Here is a 10,666-nt window from a genome sequence, read left to right as displayed (position 1 = left end):
ACTGGATACAGCACTCAAGGTGTGGCCTGACCCGTGCCAAGTACAGGGACAGAAGAACCTCCCTTGTCCACACTGTTCCAGACAAGCTTAAGAGATGAACACTCATTACTGGTCCAGTCTTCATCACATCAGTTTGACCTTATCATTCACAGCCCACCAAAGAACCTGTTAAATCCTTATTCAAGTAGGACTGTGAAGTCTAACAGATTTGTCTTCAGAAATGGTATTGGTTTAGGCAGTCTGCTTGAGGAGGAGGATGGACTGGTTGACCTCTGGCTTCTCTTTCAACCTCACTTTTCTCTGCTTCCCTGGAATCTCACGCAGAGATTCTCTGAAGGGCTTTCCATTTGTGTGGACTGAAAAGAAAATTATTTTTAATGAGAGCCATGATTCTGGGCTTGCTGTGCCACTTCAAAGGACGCTGCATAATGCTGAGTACATTATTCAGATCCTGTGGAGCCTTCTCAAGCTAAAAAAAAAATGCTGCAACTGGTCCCTGCCTGAAGTTCTGCCTGAGCAGCAGCATTGAGTCGCTAACGCCACTGGCAGCTTGCTCACCCTTTCCTCCTTGATATTAAAATAGGTTATTATTAATTATTATTTTTAAATGCTGTGGGCTCCTCTTTGGTTTGATGTTGACTTTTTCACTGTGCCTTCAGTGTGTTTAGGTTAAAAAAACCCCAACCCTTAATGCTTCTATATATTTGCACAGGTAGGGAGTTTGACCTTTCGTGGGGACTTCACCTTAATTATTGTCTGAAACAAGTCAAGTTTGCTCCTTTTTCAAGTCATGGGATGAATGCAAACCTTTTCAGTGCCCATTTCCAACTCCTATAAATGGCCTGCCATTAAAAGAGGTTAAAAAGTCCCCCATAAACTACCACTGCTGTTATTAAATTTAATTAAGATAGAGCAGCAGGCAGTTTAAATGGGAAAGTACAGCACAAAAGATGGCAGCACAGAAAAATGACTCCGATGTTTTCATTAAAGCTAATTGGAAGCAAAGGGGTTCTAAATGACAATGTAATTAACAGGCTAATGAATGCCATATTAGGATTGTTATTAACAATGAAATTTGCAAACATACATGGAAAACTAGTTAGAGACCTCACATCATTAGAGATATTACAAGGTAGAACTCTACAAACAAATTATAGAGCACTCTATCTGATGACGATACAATGCTCCAGCCACCCAGCAGTAATTAAACCTTTTGACCTCTCATGCTTCTGCCAAATTAAGTGATAATGATCGTGGATTAGCTATAAAATGCATGCTTTGAGGAATCCTGCCACTCCAAAAACCTGCATGCAGCTCACCAAGTAACATAGTTAGAAAAGGCAGTGAGTGAAGGTGGGGAAAGGGCAATGACTGCTTACAGCCTATGTCTATAAAGCCACTAAGGGGGTTCACTACCACATGGAATGGAAACATAGAATCAACCAGGTTGGAAGAGACCTCCAAGATCATTCAGTCCAACCTAGCACCCAGCCCTAGCCAGTCATCTAGACCATGGCACTAAGTGCCTCATCCAGTCTTTTCTAGAATGCAATGGAATAGCAGAATCAATCAAGTTGGAAGAGACCTCCAAGATCATCCAGTGCAAAGGAACTGTCAGGCCACCCCTTGAGTGCTGTGTCCAGTTCTGAGCTCCTCAATTCAGGAGAGATGTTGAAGTGCTGGAAGGTGTCCACAGGAGGGCGCCAAAGCTGGTGAGGGGCCTGGAGCAGAGCCCTGTGAGGAGAGGCTGAGGGAGCTGGGGGTGTGCAGCCTGCAGCAGAGGAGGCTCAGGGCAGAGCTCATTGCTGTCTGCAGCTGCCTGAAGGGAGGCTGTAGCCAGGTGGGGTTGGGCTCTGCTGCCAGGCAAACAGCAACAGAAGAAGGGGACACAGTCTGCAGTTCTGGCAGGGGAGGTCTAGGCTGGATGTTAGGAGGAAGTTGTTGTCAGAGAGAGTGATTGGCATTGGAATGGGCTGCCCAGGGAGGTGGTGGAGTTGATGTGCCTGGAGGTGTTGAAGCCAAGCCTGGCTGGGGCACTTAGTGCCATGGTCTGGTTGATTGGCTAGGGCTGGGTGTTAGGTTGGCTAGGTCTCTTCCAACCTGGTTGATTCTATGACAAGACCTTGCAAAGAACTCCACTTTCTAAGCATTTTTGCTGGTCAGAAAGGTTAGGCCTTCAACAAGACAAAGAATTGAGTGGTCAGAAGATTCTGAGCTAGAATGTAAAACAGCATCACAAACAACAAGCAAACTACTGAGCACACAGATGAAAAATGACACAATTTCCTCTGCCTCTACAAACAAGCATTTCTGGATAAACATCAATTTCACCCTTAATTGGCCCATCCAAACAAACTGAAGCATGCTGAAAAAGTCACTAAAATGCTTCTTCAACCCAAATATATTTAGTGGGAGCCAAGAAAACCAAAACAGGTTTGGAAGAAAACCAACAGAGGGCTGCAGAGCTCTGCTGTGAGCACAGACTGAAAGAGTTGGGGCTGTGCAGGCTGGAGAAGAGGAGGCTCCCAGGTGACCTTCTTGTGGCCTTCCAGCATCTGAAGAGGACTACAAAAAAAGCTGGGGAGGGACTTTTTAGGCTGTCTGGGAGTGGCAGGACTGGGGGGAATGGAGCAAAGCTGGAGGTGGGGAGAGTCAGCCTGGAGGTGAGGAGGAAGTTGTTGAGCATGAGAGTGGTGAGAGGCTGGAATGGGTTGCCCTGGGAGGTGGTTGAGGCCCCATGGCTGGAGGTGTTTAAGGCCAGGCTGGCTGAGGCTGTGGGCAGCCTGCACTAAGGTAGGGTGTCCCTGGCCATGGCAGGGGGGTTGGAACTGGCTGATCCTTGTGGTCCCTTCCAACCCTCACTGATTCTATGAAAAACATCTGGAGGAAACAGCAAGAGAATTAAAGGCAGCTTGTAGGAGAAGAGGGTTTAAACAAACCAAGGGTTGATTCATAGCCCTCAACTCAAAATTTGTAATTGCTTCATAGTTAAGATTCTTTTCTTCACAGTCACCATTGTGACCCAAATCCTGTTTTTCAGCAGTTAGTCTTTTGCCATGGCTGAAGCCAATGACATCTTTTAAACAAAAATCTCTTTAGGCAATCCTTGCTTTGCAGTATTTGGAGGAGTCAGGAAGTTCAGAGCCACCCTCAGCTACGTGGATGGAATGAAACTCTTAGAGCCTCCACAAAACTGATCACATTGAACCCTGAAAGAGATTGCATCTTGCAAGATAGGAATTGGATTATTTCAGCAATTCCCCAAATGACATCTTATCAAAAGATTCAAATCTTTGGCTGGGGTGTACATTTCTTACCCCTAATCCCCTGAAAAGGAAAGGTGTTCCTGTATTTTTAGGTTGCTGTTGAAGAGAGCTAAAGTCACTCTATTGCCAAATGCAGGCAATGGAACACAGGTGTTAAAACTTTTTGTTCCTGCTTATGTCCTGCTTTGAGTTACAGCCACAGAATGTCAGGGGCTGGAAGGGACCTCCAAAGCTCATCCAGTCCAACGCCCCTGCCAGAGCAGGATCAGCTGTACCAGACCACACAGGAATGCATCCAGGCAGGTTTTGAATATCTCCAGAGAGGAAGACTCCACAACCCCCCTAGGCAGCCTGTTCCTGTGCTCTGTCACCCTCACAGGGAAAAAAAATCCTCCTCATGTTTACATGAAACTTCCTATGTCTCAATTCAGAATCATAAAACCAACCAGATTGGAAGAGACCTCCAAGATCATCCAGTCCAACCTATCCACTCAACCAGACCATGGCACTAAGTGCCCCAGCCTTCAGGCACAGCGACTCCACCACCTCCCTGGGCAGCCCATTCCAATGCCAATCACTCTCTCTGCCAACAGCTTCCTCCTAACAGCCAGCATAGACCTCCTCTGGCACAACTTCAGACTGTGTCCCCTTCTTCTGTTGCTCCCTGCCTGGCAGCAGAGCCCAACCCCACCTGGCTACAGCCTCCCTTCAGGGAGCTGCAGACAGCAATGAGCTCTGCCCTGAGCCTCCTCTGCTGCAGGCTGCACACCCCCAGCTCCCTCAGCCTCTCCTCACAGGGCTCTGCTCCAGACCCCTCACAGCTTTGGCGCCCTCCTGTGGACACCTTCCAGCACCTCAACATCTCTCTGCAATTGAGGAGCCCAGAACTGGACACAGCACTCAAGGGGTGGCCTGAGCAGTGCTGAGCACAGGGGCAGAAGAACCTCCCTTGTCCTGCTGGCCACACTCTTCTTGAGTCAGGCCAAGATGCCTTTGGTTCTCCTGCCCATCTGGGCACATTGCTGCCTCATCTTTAGCTATTCTCTACCAGTACCCCTCTGTGCCTGGCTGCTCTCAGCCACTCAGTCCCCAGCCTGTAGTGCTGCTTGGGGTTGCTGTGGCCAAAGTGCAGAACCCTGCACTTAGCCTTGTTCAATCTCATCCCATTGGCCTCTGCCCACCCATCCAGCCTGTCAATGTCCCTCTGCAGGGCTCTCCTACCCTCCAACAGCTCCACAGCTGCTCCTAGCTTGATGTCATCTGCAAACCTACTGATGCTGGACTCAATCCCCTGGTCCAGCTCAAAGACACTGAAGAACTCCCCTCCTTAAGAAGGAAGCAGTTGTTTTTAAATTATCAGACGAAATACATTAATGCTTTTTAGTATTTTAAACCCCTTAAGTTACCCTCTCTGTCCCTCAGCAGTCACACTGTGTCCATTTCCATTGCCTGTGCAGCCTTGAGAATATCACCACTCTCATATATCCTCTCTGCTGCTGAGAAATGGACAAATCAGCAAAGAATGTCATGTTAAGCTAAATCTCCTCCTTCAGCCAAAGCAGAGCATGCAGGATTTCATTAAAAGCTGCTGAACATAGCTCTTGTTAATTGGAGTGACTGGCAACAAAAAAGCCCTTGGAGACCTCCTGGTTTGGGGTAGGATGAACTTGCATCAGCATCAGAATTTCAGATGGCTCTTTTTTGTGTATTCGATGTAAAGACTTAGCTCTACCTCCTTGGCAAAGTCTCTTGTTCTCCTGGGATGCCAGGAGACAACTGTGTTTATCAGATTCCTAGATCTAAGCTTCCATTCATGTGTATGGGAGTGGATTACAATTGAAGCCATGCAGCCACTCAGGATCAAAACAAGTAAAGCATACAATTTGTGGTGCCAGCTGCATGTAATGTCAACCTAGGAAATAACAGACTCTCCACTGGCATAAATACATGGAGAGCTTTTGCAAGGAAGCCTCAATATCAGCAGGAACTCAATTCTACCCCTCCCCTAAGCCACACAACATTCATTTTCAGGACAAGGAAGTGGTTACACAGGGGACTGTACGCAAATAGATGCTCTTGGAAAGAATCCTGTGATAAAACACCTCACATGACAAGCTGTTGCTAGCAATTTATGGCTGCTGGCAAGTCATGAGAAATGTCATAGTTCCCTTTATGTAAGATTTGGGAGAGACTTTTATTAGCATGTCCCAAGTGACACAAAGTCCATTGTTTTTTCTGGAATATGCCTACAGTGACAACTTTGCCATGTTGTAAGTTTGCCACTGAGAACCTTCACTGCATAGGGTTTGGCTTTGCTGCCTGTTGTTGTACTCAAACTGAAACCTGAGGCAGTGTATGTCTTGATTTGTTTACTAAATACATTAAGTCCTAATGCTCACATACCATAGAATTGAGTAGGTTATAAGAGACCTCCAAGCTCACCCAGCCCAACCTAGCACCCATTCCTAGCCAAGCAACCAGACCATGGCACTAAGTGCTTCATTCAGTCTTTGCTTGAACACCTCCAGGCACAGCGACTCCACCACCTCCCTGGGCAGCCCATTCCAATGCCAATCACTCTCTCTGCCGACAACCTCCTCCTAACATCCAGCCTATACTTCCCCCAGCACAACTTCAGACTGCATCCCCTTCTTCTATTCCTGGTTGCCTGGCAGAAGAGCCTCCCTTCAGTAGCTGTAGGCAGCAATAAGGTCCCCCCTCAGCCTTCTCTTCCCCAGGCTAAACAGCCCGAGCTCCCTCAGAATGGACATCATTACTCAGTTGCATTCTCTCCTCTTTCAGCCCTCTCATTTCTGTGGTAGTCCTTTTTTAGTGGGACTTCCTTGCATCATCAAACAGGTTAGGATCTCAGCCTCCTGCACTCCTAGAGGCTTCAAGTGAAATGGCAAAGCCAGCTGCAAAGCAGGTTGCTTAACCTCATGCAGGGTGCCTACATGGACTCTGACAAACACTTAGCTTAGAGGGAAAGAATCCTTCCTCCTCCCACCAAAAGTGACTCAGCTTCATTACTATCATGGAACATTTTGATGCTTCTGTTCATTCTTCTGGAATTTCTGTTGAGAAACACTTATATAATGCTTGTCTAGGGGGAAAAATTTACCATTGACTGACACATGCTTAGTGCTGTGCTTTGAAGTGAAGGAAGGCACTGCATTCAGGAGAGGAGCCCGAGCTGTGCATCCTGGTTGGAGGCATGGCCAGTGAAACCAAGTGCACTTCAATCCTCAAAAGGCTTTCCCCAGCCCTTCTGATTTGCTGCTTTAGACAGTGCCCTGGTCAGGATGTGAAACTTAACAGCTAAATGTGCCTGACTCCCGAGGCTGACAGCTATCCACTTAGCAAAGTGCCCAGTCACCTAAATCCAGTGGCACACACTTCACTTCAAAGAAGCATTTGAGTAGAGGCTTATTCCTTTGGGAACTTAATTAAGGATTAGCTTCATTAGAGAACACCATTGGAGGCTGTGGAGACGACAGGAGTTTTGTGGTTTGGCCACTCAGAGTTAAGAGAGAGTTAAATAACATTACCTACAACTTGACAGAAGTGCTACAGTGCAGCCAGCCCTTTTGGGGTGCTAGGCAGCCTTGGGCTTCACCTGCTGCTTTTGGGTACTTTTTCTGTACCCATCATGCAAGTTAAGGAACAACTCTTTCAAGCAAACTTTTAGGCTGCAACACAACAAACATTTTGTCTGAGGACAGTGTATGCTCACAAGGCACTAAGCAAAGAACATAAGATATAGGTTCCTCACATAACACCAACAAAGAGCAGCACATTCCTCTGCGTTGGCTCTTTGCACAGAGGCCAATGGGAGGAGACTGAACAAGGCCAAGTGCAGGGTTCTGCACTTTAGCCACAAAAAACCCAAGCAGCACTAGAGGAAGGGGACAGTGTGGTTGGAGAACAGCCAGGCAGAGAGGGACCTGGGGGTGCTGGTAGAGAGGAGCTGAAGATGAGGCAGCAGTGTGCCCAGGTGGGCAGCAGAGCCAATGGCATCCTGGCCTGGATCAGGAAGAGTGTGGGCAGCAGGACAAGGGAGGTTCTTCTGCCCCTGGGCTCAGCACTGCTCAGGCCACACCTTGAGTGCTGTGTCCAGTTCTGGGCTCCTCAATTCAGGAGAAATGCTGAGGTGCTGGAAGGTGTCCACAGGAGGGCACCAAAGCTGGTGAGGGGCCTGGAGCACAGCCCTGTGAGGAGAGGCTGAGGGAGCTGGGGGTGTGCAGCCTGCAGAAGAGGTGGCTCAGGGCAGAGCTCATTGCTGTCTGCAGCTCCCTGAAGGGAGGCTGTAGCCAGGTGGGGCTGGGCTCTGCTGCCAAACAAGCAGTAGCAGAAGAAGGGGACACAGTCTCAAGTTGTGTCAGGGGAGGTGTAGGCTGGATGTTAGGAGGAAGTTGTTGGCAGAGAGAGTGATTGGCATTGGAATGGGCTGCCCAAAGAATAGTCCTGCTTGTAAGGTATTCAAGGTAGGGGAGTTACAAAGAGGTAGAGGGAGACAAGACACAAAAGAATACATACAACCAGGTTGACGGCAGTGGATGGAGGCAGGTTGGCCACGAGGCAAAACAGGAGCAGCAGGAACATAGATCATAATGGCAGGCAGGCAGGGAGAGCAAAGAGAAAATAAGCCTGCCAGTTGCTCTGCTTTTATAGGGAGTCTAGACAGGAAATGGGAGTGGGCTAATCCCTACACCTGGGGTCAGGTTCAGACCACCCCCAGGGAGGAGTCAGGAGGATCTACAGTCAGGTTCAGACCACCCCCAGGAGGGTTAACCCTTTACACCTTACAAAAGTCTTCTCCCATTTTACCACTCTTGCTTCTGTGGCAACTCTTCCTCCCCTGCTGTTCAGCAACACCACTTCCAAATGGGTTCATTTCAGGAACACAGGCAAAGTTTTAACAGCACAGCAGACTCAAACTCGTTGTTGTTGGTCGTGCAGCCACACAAACCACCTCGCTCATAGAAGCATAGAGTCAGTGAGGCTTGGAAGGGACCACAAGGATCAGCCAGTTTCAACTCCCCTGCCATGGCCAGGGACACCCTACCCTAGAGCAGGCTGCCCACAGCCTCAGCCAGCCTGGCCTTAAACACCCCCAGGGATGGGACCTCAACCACCTCTCTGAGCAACCCATTCCAGGCTCTCACCACTCTCATGCTCAATAACCTCCTCCTCATGTCCAGGCTGAATCTCCCCACCTCCAGTTATGCTCCATTCCTCCTAGTCCTGTCACTCCCTGACAGCCTAAAATGTCCCTCCCCAGCTTTTTTGTAGGCCCCCTTCAGATCCTGGAAGGCCACAAGAAGGTCACCTGGGAGCCTCCACTTCTCCAGGCTGCACACCCCACAGAATCAACCAGGTTGGACGAGACCTCCAAGCTCATCCAGTCCAACCTAGCACCCAAACCTGTCCAATCAACAAGACCATGGCACTAAGTGCCCCATCCACTCTTTTCTTGAACATCTCCAGGGCCAGCAACTCCACCATCTCCCTGGGCAGGACAATGCTGCTTCAGATCAGTTATGGTCACCTTTGAACTTTAAGTTATGCTTTTATTTTCCAGACGAAGTTCATGCATCTGTTTTCACCTCACCATTTACATGATTGGCTTGGCTGTTTGCAGGTTATTCACATTCTTTGTCCCTGCCCTTATAGCACTAAATTACAATTTAGTAGCTCATTAGTGAGAGTAATTGCCAATATCTTGCCAAATAGCCTGTGTCCACTAGAAATGAAACCTGCATCTATTAGAAAAGGATATTCTGCTCCTAAGAGAGCAGGAGAATCATTTGTGCTGTAAATAAACACCTTGATGTGCCTCGTAGTGTTTAGATGACCATAAAACATCCCTGGTGTAATTAGGAAGCACATTTTGGTGTCATTAAGAAAATGAATGAGAATTAAATTTTGAGAGGGTCCAGGTGACATTGCCACCCTATTGTAATGCAATGCATACTGACACTTGCATTATTGTTGTGTACAGCTACTGTAATGTTTAGGAGAAGTTTGTCTAGTAAGCTAGCAGCTGATGAATTTTAACTTCAGCAATGCCACGAACATGTAGAATCATAGAATCAGTCAGGGTTGGAAGGGACCACAAGGATCAGCCAGTTCCAACCCCCCTGCCATGGCCAGGGCCACTCTACCCTAGAGCAGGCTGCACACAGCCTCAGCCAGCCTGGCCTTAAACACCTCCAGCCATGGGGCCTCAACCACCTCCCTGGGCAACCCATTCCAGCCTCTCACCACTCTCATGCTCAACAACTTCCTCCTCACCTCCAGTCTCAATCACTTCACCTCCAGCTTTGCTCCATTCCCCCCAGTCCTGTCACTCCCTGAGAGCTTAAAAAGTCCCTCCCCAGCTTTTTTTGTAGGCCCCCTTCAGATCCTGGAAGGCCACCAGAAGGTCACCTGGGAGCCTCCTCTGCTCCAGCCTGCACAGCCCCAACTCTTTCAGTCTATGCTCACAGCAGAGCTCCTGCAGCCCTCTGAGCATCCTGACAGATCATGGTAAATATATGAAGTGAAGCTTCAAACATAGTCGTTTAAGCTTCAGGATTAAGGATTCAAATATGTTCTCTTCCTGAAGTACAGGCATTGCATTATTGTCTAATCAAATCATTTATCTTAAGAAGAATCTCCTCACAGAAGGAGTGGTAGACCATTGGAATGGGCTGCCCAGGGAGGTGGTGGAGTTGCCATCCCTGGAGGTGTTTAAAAGGAGGCAGGATGAGGCACTTAGTGCTGTGGTCTAGTTAATTGAAAGTGTTAGGTGATAAGTTGGAATTGATGATCTCAGAGGTCTTTTCCAACCCGGTTAATTCTGTGATTCTGTGAAATTATGAGACATGGACAGAAGAATCAGTGCAGCCTCAGTAAGTGTGCAGCTGGCACCAAGCTGTGTGGCACAACTGACTTGCTAGAGGGCAGGGATCCATCCAGAGTGACCTGGACAAGTTGCAGAGCTGTGCCCAGGCCAACCTCATGACATTCAACAAGATCAAGTGTAAAGTCATGTACCTGGAATGGTGCAATCCCAATCACAACTCCAGGTTGGGTGGGGAATGGCTGAGAGCAGCCCTGAGGAAAAGGCCCTGGGGCTCTGGGCTGATGAAAAGCTCCACAGGAGCCTGCAGTGTGAGTGCAGCCCAGACACAACCCTGTGCTGGGCTGCAGCAAGAGCAGTGTGGGCAGCAGGGCAAGGGAGGGGATTCTGCCCCTTGGCTCTGCTCTCCTCAGACCCCACCTGCAGTCCTGGGTGCAGTTCTGGAGCCCCCAGCAGAAGAAGGAACTGTTGGAGCCAGTCCAGAGGAGGCCAAGAGAATGCTGAGAGGGCTGCAGCAGCTCTGCTGTGAGGACAGGCTGAGAGAGTTGGGGCTCTG

This window comes from Pogoniulus pusillus, chromosome 10, assembly GCF_015220805.1.
Source record: "Pogoniulus pusillus isolate bPogPus1 chromosome 10, bPogPus1.pri, whole genome shotgun sequence".
Taxonomy (NCBI): Eukaryota; Metazoa; Chordata; class Aves; order Piciformes; family Lybiidae; genus Pogoniulus; species Pogoniulus pusillus.
Note: the sequence above shows the minus strand (reverse complement) of the source record.